This window comes from Pan paniscus, chromosome 17, assembly GCF_029289425.2.
Source record: "Pan paniscus chromosome 17, NHGRI_mPanPan1-v2.0_pri, whole genome shotgun sequence".
In the NCBI taxonomy this organism is placed as follows: Eukaryota; Metazoa; Chordata; class Mammalia; order Primates; family Hominidae; genus Pan; species Pan paniscus.
This window is the reverse complement of record NC_073266.2, coordinates 84,125,443-84,144,887: the sequence shown is the minus strand read 5'-3', so window position 1 is coordinate 84,144,887 and position 19,445 is coordinate 84,125,443.

Below are 19,445 nucleotides of genomic sequence, written 5' to 3'. Positions count from 1 at the left end.
ATAGTGCTGCAATATTCTAATGTTCTTCCTCTGAACATTTTATCGTCAATTAATCACCCCTGCCTGTGTCAGTTATAATATTTGTGTTTAGAAATTTTCTATCTCAATCCTTACTATATACTTGTTTTTGCTGGCATTCTGTCATAAAAAAGAATATTCCCTGCCCAAATTTAAACTTTCATCCCAAATGAATTTTAGTCTATTAAGTTAAAATGTTTTGTTTTAAATCTGTTTAATTTAATTCTTTTGTCTATCAAAATATAAGTGCCACCAATGGATGGATGATTTAAAAACACTGAGTATTTGAAGTGCCTTATGAACCTCATATAAACTAAGTACATCGTGAATATCGCAGCCTCTGGTACCTCCGGTGTGTTTAGCATATTATCATACTAGGGTCTTATGGATTTTTTCATGTCTTCATATCTATGTTCAGAACATGCTCATAGTCTACTTCCTTTTTCTAACACGTTAGGTCTCATAAGTTACTACTTCATCCTATTTTACTTCCTCTATAACTTATGCTTATGAGTCATAAGCTAACTGTTCAACCTAGTTTTATCTACCATTCTGACTTATTTTCTTATATTTGAAAAATGACTTGAATATTCTCATATAGATTCCATAATTTCTCAGAAAATAAAAAAGATAATTCCATTACAGTGTCTTCTCTGTTTTCTTTCAACACTTTTTTTTTCTATTTCCTTCATAAAACTTTTTAAGGTGGAAGTAATAAAAAAATGATTGTTTTGAAGCCCTATTGCTATATTGGAGACTATGATTTTGGCTAAGTAAACAGAAATAATGAAATTTTCAAGAACCTTCAGGGAAGTTAGCCTGCTAGGTACACTGAATCACACATTCAACAAATATTGGCTTAAGTCCTGCAATCCAAAGATATGGCCGAGGTGCTGCAGAAGAGAAAAAATGAATTAGATTCTCTCTCCAGGTTTGGCAGCGGCATTGCTATGAATTAACTACATGATTTCCACTTCCTAGGCATACAGGGAGATTACATTTTTCAGCCTCTACCTCAATTATTTGGGGTCAAATGACCAAACATAGACTAATACTTGTAAGTGAAATGATACAAGCCACTTCCAGGGTTGGATGTTAAAAAATACTCTGCATTGCTATCTACTTTCTCCTTCTTTTATGTCAAAAACAAGTCCCTTAAGTTTTCCAGAAGGTGAAGATGCAAGAGGGAAGCATCCTGGATTTTCAGGACAAAGCTTGGAGGACAGCTGCTTAGGGGAGCTGTGAGATGAGCAAGAAATAAAACCTCTTACATTTAGCATAGCCTCCTATTGTGTACAATTACTGATAGATATTCCAATGCCACATAGAAATTTATGTGCAAAAATTCAATGCAGAGTCAGTGCTGGCAAATTGGGATAGGGAAATTGCTCTTCAAGATGAGAATCAGATAAGGAAACAGAAAAGATGTCATTTAGGACTTTATTTGACAGATTTGGACACATAGTGAAAGTATCAGAATTGTGGTTTGTAAAAATAATCTTATACCCTGAGGATGAGCTACATAATTTGTGCAACCCAGTGGAAAATGAAAATTCAAAGATTATTAAAAATTTAAGGATGCCTACAGCAAAGTATTATATTAAGTGTGGGGTCCTTCTAAGAACAGGCCCCTTTGGGACTGCACAGGGCACATGCTCATGGAGAAGCAGGAGGAAATGGAAATATAATGTGTTTACATGGAGTTGCAGCTAAGGGTAATGTGTGTAGTTAGAAACTGCTTACAATTTTCAGAAAACAAACAGTTTTTATTAATAAGAAATTCATTGATAAGCCAGTCAGCATGGAGGATATGGCTAACAATATGGAAACCAGTACTTATACATAAATGTTTACGTAATACTGGTGCAAAACATGTGGTTTGGACTCATACATGTACTTTCTCCCTACAGTGGGAATAAAATCCATGGATTTAATATGATGAAAATAAGAAAAAACACATGCTGCCTGTACAAAATAGAACCTGCAATTTCTGTTTATTTTGTTTTCGGCATTAAATTATTTAGTTGACCAACTGACTGCTGAAATTCATTTTCACTATTGTTTCCCCTGAGTGTCTCAAATACAGTAGTAAAAATGAAATTTACACCTATTCCCTGAGTGTCTCAGCCATATTCTAGTAAACTGTAAATTTTGTAAAACTTATAAGCAGGTCAGAGTTAATGAGAGGAATTAGTTTGATTCTTTGCAGCATCCTAAAGATAATCTGGTGCCTTAGATAGAAGTTTTTCTTAGTATTGCAGTGGGTGAGAATCAGTGTGGCTAGTCATTCGAACAGACAGAATCCACCTCCGCTAAGAAAACGAAGTATTCAAGTGTTTTCATATCTGCAACAGTTTCCTTTGTGTTTTACAAAAGAACATTTAATTCATTTTTTGTCTTTATTTTTTTCTAAGTTAGTATTGCCAAATTGTGTTAATCCTGAATAATGCAAGAAGTTAAAGATATAACTTGAGGTAAAATAAACATCCAGTTCTTCCATATATCCTCAATCGATCACAAAAATAAACATAAGGTTAAACATAGAAATTTGTAAATGAACAATTCACTGCAGAGGAAGCATGCTTTGGGCAGAGAAAAGCATTATAAATATTAATATTTGCTATTGCCACACTGAAAAGTCCTACATTAGCATGCGATCACTTCTTGTTACATTTCAATTCAAAATGTACTTGGAATATATTTTTTGTGTGTGTACTTGTCATGATGTATTTTATTTCCTTCTCAATCACGAAAGCACTCTCATTCTTTGATAGTATTGTGGTAGAATGTTCATAAAGTATACAGAAGCAGAAGGGCAGAATTATTTCCTTGATTTTCCCCCAAAGCTTTGTGACATGTAAAACTAAAACTTCCAGAAGTCTTGCTGTTTAGTAAGAATACATTCCAAGAAACAATAACAGTGATGCTTTTTCCAGCATCTTGCAATATTCTTGAAAATAAACTGATAGAATAGTCATAATAGGTGAAAGGTGAAATGATAGTTCATTTTAGTCTCTTTATTACTAAATTTGGAAAGTCAACGTGCTCACAAAAGCCCTTATAGTGATACAGGTTTTTCTACTCTCCAATAGCCTCCAATACAGAATATATATTCATCAAAATTGACAACACAGTATTATGTTTTGGTCAGTGATACTGAGGTGTATGATTTGCTTTCTTAATGTCGATTACAAGAAATTGTGAAACTGAAGGCTATATCTTTCTTTAATCAGGATTTTGAATTTACCAGGACATTAGATATATTCCTTTCATGGTTAATTAGGAAAAATCAGCATTTTCTGTCCCTCTTCCACTCAGTTTTATTCTTTAAGATTTTAGGACATTGCTTTTGATATGGTTTGGGTGTGTCCCCACCCAAATCTCATCTTGAATTGTAGCTCCCATAATTCCCACATGTTATGGGAGGGACAGAGTGGGATTTAATTGAATCAAGGTGGCTGTTTCCTCCATACTGTTCTCATAGTAGTAAATAAGTTTCATGAGATCTGATAGCTTTATAAGAGGTTTCCCCTATCACTTGGTTCTCACTCTCCCTTGTCTGCTGCCATGTCATATATCTCTTTCACCTTCTATGAAGATCGTGAGGCCTCCTCAGCCACATGGAACGGTGAGTCCACTAAACCTCTTTGTCTTTATAAATTGCCCAGTCTCTGGTATGTCTTTATCAGCAGTGTGAGAACAGACTAATACAGATTTTTCACTGTTTTTTTAAACCAATGTTTGAAGTTAATTACAGCAGCATGTTATGCTTTGCTATATTTGAAAAAACAAGGGATGCTTTCATATCTCAATATATCCTTCTATCTACTTCCAGTGCCTTATACTTGTAATCCATTGTAAAAATGCAAGTACCCCAGGGAGAATTACTACAAAAATGCAAGAATTTATGTAATTATTTTCTTTGAAAGGAGAGGATATATAAAGCATTGAAAAGCTGGATGAAAGCAGTTATATTAAAAATCTAAGGAAATGCTCAGAAAGAGTGTTAGAAGAAGACCCACTGGCATCAACTGATTGAACAAGACCAGGGCCAGATGGTATTCTCATATTCTTATCTCAGGTAGTATAGGACTAGGATTTGCATTATTAAATAAAAGCAAGTCTGGACTTAGATAAGAAATGACTATTTTGAAGTCTATCATGATAGGAAGAATGCTCTGAATCAAACAGAAAAGAGCCTTTTTAAAAAGTGGGGGAAGGAGGGGATAAGTGAAGATCAACAGAAACTTTTAAGAGAAAGTTGGACAACCAAGAGGAAATGATCAGTGGGAACTGGCAGGAAAAGCATCACTCTGTGGGAAGCTGAGTCCCAGGAGAAGCTGACCAAGGGGACATGTTCCACTTTGCAGTGCTTGCTCATGCTTGGGGGCAGGCAGAAATCATCCACCTGTGGGGAGAAGAGAAGCCTTCTGAAGCATGCTCAAAGCATGAGCAGTGGTGAACCCTCAGTCAATGCTATTGCATTATTTTAATAAGTGATTGTTTTTGATTGAAGAAAATGAAAATGTTGTGAATTATGAACACAGACACACTACCCACACTTAGCCACTTTTTAAAAATGGAGACTTTGGCTCCTTTCAAATCTCCACTACTAAAAAGGAGAGTTTGGCTTTCAGCCAATTTGGAAATATTTCATATGCTACTATTGTGTCAATTGTAGTGTCTTCATCTGTGCTTTTCTTCTTTTCTGATTTTGATTTGCTACGTAACCTAATCTTTAACCGCACATAATGTGTTTTGTGGAGGAAAGTGTTAAAACAACAAAAAACCCCAAAAAACTTAACTTACTTTTTTGATGCTTATGATAAGGACTGGAATTGGAATTTGACAGCACGGTACTGTACACAAGTGTCATACACTCCCAAGGGGACTCTATTCAGAGAATTTTAATATGATCGTGCCCCCAAGGTACTCAGTGCACAACCTGAGAAATTGTATAGAGCATTTTGGCTGTATCTATAGCTACCTTAAGGGATATTGTATTTAAAGCAACAAATTATAGTTTCAGATTTGACTATAGGTTTAAATCATTGTTATTATTATTCCACAACCTACATATATTTTTAAGACCTGTATCCAGATTTTTCTTCTATCTGATCATTTGTATAGACAGTTAGTTGTAGGGAAACCTAGACTTGTTTTATTCATTCTTTTTTTTTTTTTTTTTTGAGACGGAGTCTCGCTCTGTCGCCCAGGCTGGAGTGCAGTGGCGCGATCTCGGCTCACTGCAAGCTCCGCCTCCCGGGTTCACGCCATTCTCCTGCCTCAGCCTCCCAAGTAGCTGGGACTACAGGCGCCCGCTACCACGCCCGGCTAATTTTTTGTATTTTTAGTAGAGACGGGGTTTCACCGTGTTAGCCAGGATGGTCTCGATCTCCTGACCTCGTGATCCACCCGCCTCGGCCTCCCAAAGTGCTGGGATTACAGGCGTGAGCCACCGCGCCCGGCCGTTTTATTCATTCTTACTGCCTCCTGCACATAACTCCTTACTCACCTCCTGTAAAACCTCCAAAGGTAGTGGATTAAGATTGTAGATACAGTGATCAAACTTGAATTCTGAGTCTACCATCTGCTATGTATGGAACCTTGAGGAGGTTACTTAACCTCTCTAACCTACAACTGCTCAACTTTAACAGGGAAAAAATATATCTACCTAATGGAGCTGTTTAATTAGAATTAGTTAAAACATATCATGAAAGGAATTGATAAGAATATCTAGGTAGATAAATATTAGGTTATATATTTCAGCTTATATCATTTAGTACTTATACAAATATAAGCAAGTTTTAAGTGCCAGGCTTGCAGTACTAGCAGGATTAAAGGATTAGGCAAATATCCTTCAGGTAATAATTCTAAATTATAGTATATATAGAAAATACAACACTACGATATGCGTGTATATGTGAGTCCAGTTTTATTATTATTTATATATAAACTATGTGAAGTATGTGTATATGTGTAGATATGTGCAATTATTTCAAGTTATTAATGTGCAACATACTAGAAAGTATTTTTAAGTGAATGATAATAGATAACATATCCATATTTATTGGCTGCAACTAAAGCTCTATTTAGGGGGAAAATTGTATAGCTTTAAATGTTCATATTGAAAAAAGTGAAGGTTGAAAATTAACAGTGTAAGTGGCCCCTTAAAGAAGCTCTCTCCCCAAAAATGGGAATCCAAACCCAAAGTAATTTGAGAACAGTAAATAATAATGATAACAATGAAAGTTAATGAAATCCTAATACAAACAACAGAGTAAATCAATGCAAACAAATGTGTTTTTCTTAAGATTGTTAAAATAGGTGAATCTCTATTATGAAAGAGTGGTATCAAAGTAAATAATAAATAAGTCTTATTAATATCAAAGAACAAAAGGAAATGTCATTATCGACTCTAGAGACAGGAAATGGATAATAACCAAGACTTACGAAAAATTGTATGCCTATAAATTAAACAAATGTACCAGATTCCTCAAAATACATAAATTATTCAATCTAATGCCAAAAGTAACAAAAAAATATGAATTGCCTAATCTTTAATAACATGTTTCTTAATTCAAAATCAGCCCCCCTCAAAAAAAAATTCACAGCAATCCTGTCACATCAGTGATGTTTAGTAAACATTTAGGGTTGAATTGCATCAAGCATAGACAAACTTTTCATGAAAATAGAGAATATATAATCAGTTGTCAACTCGTGTTATGAGGTCAGTATTACTCTGACATCCACGCGTGAAAAAATAGTATGACAAAACTATATGGCATTAACAGACAAAAGTACATAACAAAATATTACCAAATTAAATCTCCCAGTATATAAAGTCTTAGCCCATAATGAATAAATGAGATTTGTCCTAGGTCTGCAAAGTTAGTATTACATTGGAAAAAAATCAAAGTAGCTCATCAGATTAATAGAATAAAGGAGAATAAACATTTGATAATTTCAGTAGATACAGGAAAAACATCTGACAAATTCCAATATCCATTCATGGTAAAAACTCTTAGCACACTCAGAATTATAGGGAACATTTTCAACTAATCACGAAAAGCTGAATGCTTTCCCCTTAGTGACACAACAAGAATGTTCACTGTCACCCTCATTTTCCACATTGTGCTGAAGATCCATACAGTACAGTAGTCTCAGAAAAGGAGTATTCAATGATTTGAAAGGAAAGAGCAAAATTCTGTTCTCACAGACATCACTTGCATAGGAAATCCTGACATTGCTTAGTGAATCATCTTCACTATGATTAAAAAGTGAATTCAGCAACATTCCAAAATGCAATGTTAGAGCAATATAGAAATTATAGAAGAAGTTAGCAAAATACATTCAAGACCAAACCACCAAACATTGCTGAGAGAAATTGAAGAAGTCCAAATACATGGAAGTTTATACCATTTTTCCAGGTTGGAAGATCCAATGTTGCTATGCTGTCAATTATTCCCATATTGGTTATATATTTAATGATATTTCTTCTCTTAAATACTATCCCTTTTTCTTCCCATATCTTGTATTTTATTCTCTTCTCTCTTCACATCCAAAATCTACTCCCCTCAATTGTCCTATTTTATTCCGTTCCTTGTTGAATGGTATAACTCTTCTCACGACTGGACAACCCAGAAACCCATGGAAAAAAAAAATCCTACTTCTCCTTCTAATTGCCTGCAGTTAGTCAGTAAATCTTGGATAACTTAAATAATAAATATGTTGACAAGCTACTTTAAACTCCTTTACCAATGTCTTTGATCATACCTTTATTTTTTATCCTTTTGGCTTGAGTATTAATATACTAGATTCATATTTGAATAACTTACCTTTGTTCTTGAACCTCAATCCTTTTCAATGTTTCCAAAATGATTTTCCTGAAATTTGAATCTAGTCAAATTATACCCTCCGTAAAAACTCTGATGGATTCAAACACCTTCCTGTTCTTGTTTTATGTTTTCATGATTAACTCCAGATACTTCTCAACATCTACTATAAAATCCAAATGTGCCAGTTTATTGGGCATTCTATTAAGATGTCATTATATGTTGTGGTATTGCTCAGATAGCTCCTTTTCTTGGTGCAAGTAGGCCTGCTTCATCATCAAGTGCAATTTAACCACCAACCGTTTTTGGAATGCTTTCCTAACACTTCATACCTCCACCTGCAAAATATTAGTAGCTTAAGTCACACTCTCCTGTGCCCTTTTATATCATAGCACTTATCAGAGTAGAGAATATGCAGGATCTATTAGCTAAGAGATGGGATTGCTGTAGATAAGCATCACACTGGGATTTTGTTTGTTTTTACATACTCTCTAGTACACTGCATCACACATAGCAGAACTCGATAAACATTCTGTGAATAAATAAATATAGTAGGTAGTTGTAAGTTTCTCTTGAATCCCTGAATATAAGACAGTGCGATAGAGTGTAAATTATGGAAGCTTGAAATCTGGCTGCAAAAATGTACTAACTGCATGACAGTACCTGCATTTGTTTCCTCATGACTTATTTGAGGAGGAAAAAAAAAAGGCAGCCGACAAATATCATGATGCCTGGCAATTTCATATTCCCTAAAAGGGTCACAACATTCTCTGTCTCACTGCTTCTGAAGGGAATGCCCTAGAGAATTACAATTTCTTGCACACAACACTATCTACTCCATTTGCCACAGAAAAATTTGACAAGAGGTGTGAATCCAAAATATAAGTGACTACAAGGTTATTACTTAGGTTGAATATTGCACATAAGTGACCTTAAGATGACTAATTAATAGTAATCAATTACTATTATTACTGATGATAAACATCAGATTATTACTCATGTTCATAGAACACTTTGTGTTCTTGTAAGTTTTAAGGGTAAAATAGCAAGAAAATAGGGGCAGTTTGTAGTGGAAGTTAAAAATCTGTGACAAAGATTGTATAGGTATAGCAATCTGCCTTAAGTAAGACAAATTATAAATAAGCAGCAACTCTGAGGGAAAGAAAACCATACACAAAACAATGTGATCATAAAGCCTTGTATTAAGTAGAAATAAAGAAGGTACAGAAAGAGTAGTGAAGCCACTTCTGTAGTCCTGGAGTCAAAACTCTGAACTCCTACATTGACATCTCTAAATCTGCTATAACCATGCAATGATTCTTCTTCCTTATTTCCATGAAACTATGCTTGAGCATAACCACAATGAGTCAGTTTTACTTGCACTCAAAGTAGCCTGACCAATTAACACCTGCTTTATAAGTTTTTTGATAATCAAGAAGATGAATGCTGATTGCGAATTTTTTTCAACAGCTCTTATAATGTTTACCCTTTCTTCCATCATGGCCCCTGACATTCTATTCTTTACCCATGGAAACTAGGTTGGTATCTTTTTTTTTTTTTTTTTTGACAAGGAGTCTCGCTCCGTCATCAGGCTGGAGTGCAGTGGTACGATCTCGGCTCACTGCAACCTCCGCCTCCCGGGTTCAAGTGATTCTCCTGCCTCAGTCTCCCAAGTAGCTGGCACTACAGGAGCCTGACACCACGCCCAGCTAATTTTTTGTATTTTTAGTAGAGAGGGGTTTCACCATGTTGGCCAGGATGGTCTCGATCTCTTGACCTCATGATCCGCCCGCCTTGGCCTCCCAAAGTGCTGGGATTAGAGGCGTGAATCACCGCACCCGGCCGGTCGGTACCTTTAAATCTAAGTTAAATCACAACTTCATTTGCTTAAAACTCTTCAATTGCTTTCCATCTGACTATTTATTAAAGGCAAATAACCAAAAATTACCAGCAAGGCCTTAAACAATCTGCTTGTGTGTACACACACGTACTCTCCCACACTTACACATGCACACTCACATACGCACACTCACACACACATATCTCATCTTCTATTCTCCACCTGTCTACACTCCAGCCATAATGGACTCTTTGATGTTCCATCATTAAATGGTGGCTACTTAATAACATTATTATGAAATTGTTGATTAAATTTTTAAAAGAAATATTTTTTTTAAAATGTAAATTTTCTTCAGTAAAGAGAAAGTGTGTTTTGTGAGAAAAATATTGGATTTGGCATCAAAAATCTTCTGTGGGTTCAAGAGCTTCCTTTACTATTTGTCTCTGATGTTTACTGAAATATAAAAGGGGACCGACAACAACGGGGCAGAAATTTTCGAGGATTAAGTGAGATAATGCATGTAAAACTTCTACCATAGTACAGGCATTTCATATGTGCTACAAAATGGACTAAATAAGCTTTCCATTTCATCTGCAAAACCTGCTTCCTCATATTCAGACCAGTCTGAACTTGCACACTTTTGCTCTCAACCATGCAAATACATGTCACCAAGGGGTCAGTTGTATTTGTTTGCAAAACTAGCCATGCCAATTTTTGTTATAGAAAATGATGAGTTTACAAAATATAACAACATATTTTGTTTCAAAATATAACTAAAAAGTACAACGCATTATTTTTCTATGTACGCTAAGATGAATGTTACAGAAATGCACGTTAAAATCAAGCTGCCAAAAGTACTGTTAAAGGGCATGGATGAAAATTTTTAAAATTACATCATAGGAAAATGAACAACCTTTATTACAAAACAGGCCAAAGACCTGAAACGACACCTCATCAAAGAAGATATACATATAGCATATAGGTATATGAAAAAATGTTCAAAATTATGTATCATTAGGGAATTACAACAAGGAGATACCATTATATGCCTATTAAATGACCAAAATCCAAAACACTGACAACACCAAACGCTGGCAAGAATGTAGAGAAATCAGAACTCCTTATCACTGCTGATGAACATGGAAAGCAGAATAGCCACTTTGGAAGCCTGATTGTTTCTTGCAAAATTAAGCATTATCTTACCATACAATCCAGCAATTAAACTTCTTGGTGTTTACCTAAAGGAGTGGAAAATTCAAGTCCACACAAAGTCGTGCATATGGATATTACAACTTTATTCATATTTGCCAAACCCTGGAAGCAACCAAAATGTCTTTCAACAGGTGAATGGATAAATAAACTATAGTAAATCCAAGTAGTAGAGTATTTTTCAGTGCTAAAGTTGAGCTATCAAGTCATGAAAAGACATGGAGAAGCCTTAATTGCATATAAGTAAGTGAAGGAAGCCAATCTGGAAAGACTACATACTGTACGATTCCAACTACGACAATCTGGTAAATGTATGACTATGGAGACAGCATAAAGATCAGTGGTTGCCAGGGGTTAATAGAAGGGAGGGAAGAATAAAGGAAAGATGGAGGATTTTAGGGCAGTGAAACTATTCTGTATACGATAGTCATGAATACATGTTGATATGGTTTGGCTGTGTCCCCACCCAAATCTCAACTTGAATTCCCACCTGTTGTGGGAGGTACCTGGTGGGAGGTGATTGAATCATGGGAGTGGGTCTTTACCATGCTGTTCTCATAATAGTGAATAAATCTTATGATATCTGATGGTTTTAAAAATGGGAGTTTCTCTACATGAGCCCTTTTTATTTTTTGCCTGCCACCATCCAAGTAAAATGTAACTTGCTCCTCCTTGCTTTCCGCCATGATTGTGAGGTTTTCCCAGCCACATGGAACTGTGAATTCTCCATTAAACCTCTTTCCTTTGTAAATTGCCCAGTCTCAGGTATGTCTTTATCAGTAGTGTGAAAAGTACACTAATATACGTGTCATTATACATTTGTCAAAAACCATAGAATGTATGAAACCAAAAGTGAACCCAAATGTGAACTATGTACTTTGGTGATAATGATATGTCAATGTAGGTTCATGAATTGTAACAAATATATGACATTAGTGTTGGATGTTGATAGTAAAGAAAGAGGAGTTAGGGGGAAGTGCAGGAGATAAATGGGAAATCTCAGTATCTTTCACTCATTTTTGCTGTGAACATAAATAGCTTTAAAAAATAAAGTCTATTAACAAACTAGGATTTCACACCAAGGTTAATTCACATTATTTACATTTATTCTTCATTCTTAACAAACAAACAGGAAAACGTAGACACATGATGAATGAGCTTTATGAAAGAATATGCAGAATCCCTTTCTGAAGAAAATATCTTGAGAGCCTACATAAAAAGTTAACATGCATATATATTTTAACTAAGTAAAAATATTAAAATATCTTTTTAAAAATCCTAATTTTTAATTAAATCCTATTAATTAATTGACATATTGTCAGACAAGGTAATGTAGAAGAAGATGATTTCTGTTACATAGATTTGTGTTTGTGTATTTATGTGTGTGTTTCTACATATATTTTATTGATCACATATATAATTCAATTTTCAAGTAAACTATGCTAAAATATTAACTAAAAGTAACTACATCATGTAACTATAAGGCATAAGTTGGTAAACTTTTCCCATAAATGGCTAGATAGTAAATATTTTAGGTTTTGTAGACCAAGAGTGTTTTTCCCAATAACTTTGCTATGATAGCACAAAAGCAGCCACAGACAACACAGACAAATAGGTAGGCAGATCAGAATGTCTGGGGTCCAAGAAACTTTTTTATGGAAACAGACGGCTTCGTGAATTTGGGCATATGAGCCTTAGTTTGCATACCCTGATGTGAAGAAAGATTGTAATTTAATAACATTAAAACATTAATAACCCCAAATTAATTATTTCCAATAATTTAAATATATGCTATTTAAGTAGGATTTTTTCTTTTCATAGATATATGCAATATATTCCATAGAATGCAGAAATGTTTTAGAGACATGACTATATTTCAGAGCACTTTAGCAATATTCAGGAAAGTATAGTACAGTCCATAAAAAGAATGTTGTGTTCTAGAATTTTCCCATGATCAGATGTTTTATAAGATTTTCAACTTTTATTTTAGATACAGCGGGTACATGTGTGGGATTATTACATGGATATATTAGACCCTAGTATTGAGCATAATACAAAACAGGTAGACTTTCAACCCTTCCCCAACCCAAACTTCCCCCTCTAGAAGTCCGCAGTGTCTGTTGTTCCCATGTTTGTTTTCAAGTGTTTAGCTCCCACTTACATGTGAGAACACACAGTATTTGGTTTTCTGTTCCTACATTAATTTTCTAAGAATTATGTCCTCTAGTTTCATTGACATTGTTGCAAAGTACATTTTATTCTTTTTATGACTGTGTAATATTCCACAGTGTATGTGTACATTTTCTTTATCAAATCCGCCACTTACAGGCACCTAGGCTGATTCCCCGCCTCTGCTATTGTGAATAAAGTGGTGATGAATATACACAAGTGCATGTGTCTTCTTGGAAAACTGATCTAAATTTCTTTGGGTATATACCCAGTAACATGATTGCTGTTAATTCCTTTGTGAAATCTCCAAACAGCTTTCCACAGTGGCTGAACTAATTTACTTTCCTATCAACCATGTGTAAACATTCCCTTTTCTCTGCAGCCTCACTAACATCATCAGGCTGCAAATTTCTCAAACTTTTATGCTCTGCTTCCTCTTCAATACTTTGACACTTAGAAATTTCTTCGGCCAGATACCCTAAATTATCACTCTCAAGTTGAAAGTTCCACAGACCTCTAGGGCAGGGGCAAAATGCTGCCAGTCTCTTACATTGCAAGAGTGACCTTTACTCCAGTTCCTAATAAGTTCCTTATATCCTTCTGAGACCACCTCAGCCTGTACTTCATTCTCCAAATCACTATCAGCATTTTGGTCAAAGCCATTCAACAAATTTCTAGGAAATTCCAAACTTTCCCACATCTTCCTGTTTTTTGAGCCCTCTGAACTGTTCCAACCTCTGCCTGTTATGCAATTCCAGAGTTACGTTCACATTTTCAGGTATCCTTACAGCAGCACCCTACTCTACTGGTACCAATTTATTGTATTAATCCATTCTCATGTTGCTTTATGAACATATCCAAGACTGAGTAATTTATAAAGGAAAGAGGTTTAATTGATTCCCAGTACCACAGGGCTGGGGAGGCCTCAGGAAACTTACAATCATGGCAGAACAGGAAACAAACATGTCCTTCTTTATATAATGGCAGGAATGAGTAGTGCCCAGCTAAAGGGGGGAAAACCCATTATAAAACCATCAGATCTTAGGAGAACTCTCTCACTATCATGAGAACAGCAGCATGGGGATAACTGCCACCATGATTCAATTACCTCCTGCTGAGTCCCTCCCATGACACAAGGGGATTATGGGAACTGAAATTCAAGATGAGATTTGGTTGTGCACACAGCCAAACTGTATCACTAATAGATTCTGGATATTAGACCTTTGTCAAATGCATAGTTTGTAAATATTTTATCCAATAGTATTTTTGATATCTTTTACATTTGATACAATTTACAATAGTATAGTATTTTTGATATCTTTTACATTCCTCAATGGCAACTATACCCTCTTTTATATATAATATATCCTCTACATGTGCTTTCGTTTGTTTGTTTGTTTGTTTGTTTGAGACGGATTCTCACTCTGTCTCCAGGCTAGAGTGCAGTGGCGTGATCTTAGCTCACTACAACCTCTGATTCCCTGGTTCAAATGATTATCCTGCCTCAACCTCCCAAGTAGCTGGGACTACAGGCACGTGCCACCAGGCCCAGCTAACTTTTTGTATTTTTAGTAGAGATGGTGTTTCACTGTGTTAACCAGGATGGTCTCTATCTCCTGACCTGATGATCCACCCACCTCGGCCTCCCAAAGTGCTGGGATTACAGGAGTGAGCCACCGTGCCCGGCCTACATGTGCTTTTTATAATAACAAATCTATATGGGACCATTTCACAGCATGATTACATTAGCTACTGCATTTGCTTTTTGCAGAAACCTTAACAAATAAACAAGGATTATTATTCTATTTTAGGAAATCTGAATACCAAGTTTCAGAAAGTTTAAATAACTTACCTGGAATAAAAGCTACCAAGTGACAAGGCTAGTACTATATTCACATTTACGCTTTCTGCTGCATTCTGTTTTTTGAAGTAAGCCTAAAATAATATTGGGTTATGAATGTGTTTGTACTTTACGTAACATTTCGTGAGCTACGTCTATACAATCTTATTTTTTCACTTATATTTGTACATTGTTTTGATTTATATCACCTTGATCCCTTACTTATTGTGGGTGTTTACCTAATTGCCATATATATTGCCTATGTCCTTGACAGAGAATTACAGTTTTGTTCAGGTATCTAATAGTCTTATGCTTCCTGAAGGCTAGAATTCTCTGTGGAACCATCGTGAATATTTTCTAATCTTTTCCAGCTGTGCTGATCATTGTCTTTTTCTAGCTCTAGTTGTGTAAAGGACCCTAAAATGTAAGTTGTCCATGAAGATGCAAGCAGTGTCTATTTTATAGTTTCCATTCTCAAAAAGATAATAAGGATGAGTCATATTCTTTTCGTTAACTTGTTTTGTGAGAAAAGGATAACTGAAACTCTCACAGAGATTCTGTGATGTTGATGGGACTAAGTAAAATACTGAGGATGGCAGAGCAGAAAATGGAAAGGATGGAGGGCTAAATCACACCAGTGTACTGAAGAGCCCTAACTTTAGATATCTTGACACATGCGATAATAAACTTTGTTCTAGTGTAAGTCTTCTCTGGGGTGGTTATTTATTGCCTATTGCCAAAAAATCCCTAACTGATATATTTGTGAACACAATACAAGAATATAACACATTGGATGTTGTTCAAAATAAGATTGTGTAACTATGGCCTAATTTATGCTTGTTTTTCTTTTTACAATCCCTAAAAATATTAAATAATTATTTGTTGACCAAAGTGCATTGAAAATTATTTTTAGGTAACATATGTATGCTTTTAAATTTAGATTTTATATTTGAAAAAAGACTTGAATTATTATTTTACCTTAACCAAATTGGTTGTCAATCTTCACTCTATTGTGAGGTTTTTTTGCAGTGTTTTACAGAGTCTATTTCTGTCGACATGTCTGCTATAGTCTGAGATTATCACATACCACATAGGATGGTTTTCTTACAAAGAAGAAAAACATATTACAAGTACATTAGAATTTTTAAAAAATCTAAGAAAATAACAACTAAATTTTTGTCTTGGACACCTTTTATTTATTGGTAAATAATATTTCATATGTAATTTATAGTTCCTTCGTCTTTAGTGAAAGAGGAAAAGGCTAAGAACCACTTTTCAGAGGGCAGGAAAAAATAGCAGAACTCTTGTTAATCTTGCAGGGATGGGTTAGGACCTCACCAGAAGACTTGAAGGGCTCAAAACATTGTCCATTTCTTAGGCCTTTTTCCAAATTCAGAAGCTTTTCAGGATGAGAAGCTTCAAAGCTAAATCATGTTTTTTCATAGTTCTGCTGCTATAATGAATCAAACATTAGCATCCAGAAATGAACAATGGGAAGTGCCTAAGTGGACAATTCAGCAGCTCAATCTTTAATGATTAGTCATTACTCTAACTACCTAGCAGTAAAAAAAAAAAAAAAAAAAAAAAAAAAAAGCATGAAACCTAAAGATAATAGCATCCCAATTACCTACATTTTCTTAATATAAATGTACAGTTTATAGCCAATAGTTACTTATAATGTTAAAAAATGTATAGGATTGAAAAATACAGACAAAACAAACAGATCTATAGGAGCTAGATATTGGTGTTAGAAGACAAATGGAATGTACGGTCCATAAACAGTGCACTCAACTGATTTACAACAAAAGTAACTTCGCAGTTTTTGGAAGAATTGTGGCATTTTCAATGAAAGTTGCTAGGTCAATTAGCTATTTATATGAGAGAAAAATTAATGTTACCTTCTTACACATAGTACATAATTGTCAAAAACAAATTCCAGAAGGATTCAAATTAAAAAAAAAATAAAGATAGCTTCTAGCAATCATGTATATGTATACACACATGTATACATGTACACGTGCACATTCCCATTTGTTAACTCTTGGTAGGATGAGATTCTGAATAAGGTACAGGAAGCAATAACCATATAAATAAGTAAATAAACAAATAATACATATACATTGGACTAACTACATTAAATTTTTTAACGTCCTTAGAAGCCATCACAAAAGATTTTAAAAGCAAGGCAAAAAGGCTATGAGAAGATTCTTGCAATACATTTATTCAACAATAGTGATAATATCTAGAATACTTACAGAACTCCAAAACAAAAATAAAACGGAAAAAATCAATAAAAAATGTGCAGAATCTTTATTAAGCAAATTTGTATGATATACCAATTCATACAATGAACAATTCATACAATAAACATATGAAAGGTTGCTCATTTACATTAGCTAGGTCAAAAAATCTAAATCACAATGACAATAAGATACTAGTATCCATACACAAAAAGACTAAAATAAAATTATAGAGGATGCTACATTTTGGTGAGAATGTAGAACAATTTAAACTATGAAACACTGAAATTTGGAATATATTTTTAGGACTGCTTCTAAAATTGTTTGGCAGTTTTTACCAAGTTAAAAATACACCTACCTTGTAAAAAATCCACTTCTACATATATACCAAGAAAACGGAATGATTATATCCATGAAAAGTGTATATTGGAATCCAAGCAGAGAGTTCTGAAGCTCTTGTCATAGTTACTGATTTATTTTTTAAATAGATGTGGGAAGGTTGAAACATAGGTTCACTTTTGAATTGAAACAAGGTAGGCTTTGTTGGTAAGAAATTAAATTAAGGCTGGCAGCTCCGTGAAAGCAAGAAGATCAACAAGAGATTAGCTAGTTGATTGGTAATAAGCAGGTAAAGTCACAGCTAAGAAAATTCCTCTTAGGGTTAAGAAAACCTCAAAGACTGGCCATCCCAGATAATCCTGCACAGTGACTGGAATTTAGTGGAGTACGACTATAGAACAATTCATTTCCAAGAGCTTAGTGGAAAGCAATAGCACAGTCAGCAGACAATTAGCAGAGCTTAAGAGCTGGGTGTATTATCAAAAGAGGCAGACAGGTTAATAGAGGGAAGTTACGCTTATTTTTTTTTTTTTTGTCTTTTTTTTTTTTTTCCTTTTTCTGGAGAATGGGGTCTCGCTATATTGCCCAGGCAGGTCTCAAACTCATGGGCTCAAGCTATCCTCCCGCCTCTTAGCCTCCCTGAGAGCTGGGATTGCAGGCGTGAGCCACCGCGCCTGGCCCAGACAGGTTAATAGAGAGTTCAAGGAAATACACAGCCAGGAGGAGTTGTGCTATGAGTGACATCAGACTCTTCCTGTTGTAGGGAAATAACTTTCACTAAATAGTCCAACCTAGTAACTAAGTAAACAAGAAAAAAAGAGAGAGAGAGAGAGCGTGGAAGATTGGTGTGAAGAGTTGCTACCAAATATTATCTAGATGGTCCAGTTTTTAACACAAAATCAAGGAACATGCATAAAAATAAGGAAGTGTGAAAAGTACCTGGGAAGGGAAGACAGGCAAAACAGGTGACAGAAACTGACAGTGAGAGGGACTGCATGGTAGAATTAGCAGACACACAAAGATTTCAAGACAGCCATTAAAAATATATTCAAAGAAGTAATGACAATGAATCTTAAAAAGTAAAGGAAGGTACAATGACAATGTCTCACCAAATAGTGAATATCATTAAAGAGAGAGCAATTGTTTGTTTAAAAAAGAACCAAATGGAAACTCTGGACTTAAGATCTACAAAAATTGAATAACGTATTTATTAGCGTTCCTCAAGAGTAGATGTGGGCTGTAAGAAATAAGAATCCATAAACTTAAAAAGAGAAGAATCAAGATTATGCAATCTCAAAAACAGAGAGAAAAAATAAATAAAAAGAAATGAACAGAGCCTCAGAGAAATGTGGTGCTCCCACAACGCAAAACAACGTATGTAAATGGGAGTATCAAAGGAAGAGGAGACAATAATTTGGCTGAAAAATACTTGAAGCAATAAAGACTGAAAAATCCCCAATTGGAAAAAATAAATAACATGGATATATACAAACAAGAAACTCTAAGAATTCCACTAGCAAAGAAATTCACCCATGGCACACTATAGTAAAAACACTGAAAGTTAATAAAGCCAAAATCTTGAAAGCACAAAACAGCCATGACTCACCAATGACAAAGGAACCCCGATAAGAATAGCATGTGCTTTCTTACCAAAAATAATAGAGATAAGAGGTAGTGAGATATTCAAAGTATGGACAGAAAAAATAAAATTAAAAAGCAGCCGAGCAAGAATATTATATCCAGTAATACTATTAAAAAAACATGAAATACTGACCTCCCATAATTGAGACAAAATTGAAAAAAATTAACAGATAATTGACAAAAGTTCAGAGAATCTGTTACATTGTATAAGGAAGTCTAAAGAAACTTTTTAGTCTGAAAACAAGTGATCGCATACAATAATTTGAATACACATGAAAACAATAATTATGAGTAAAATTAATCGTATTATTATT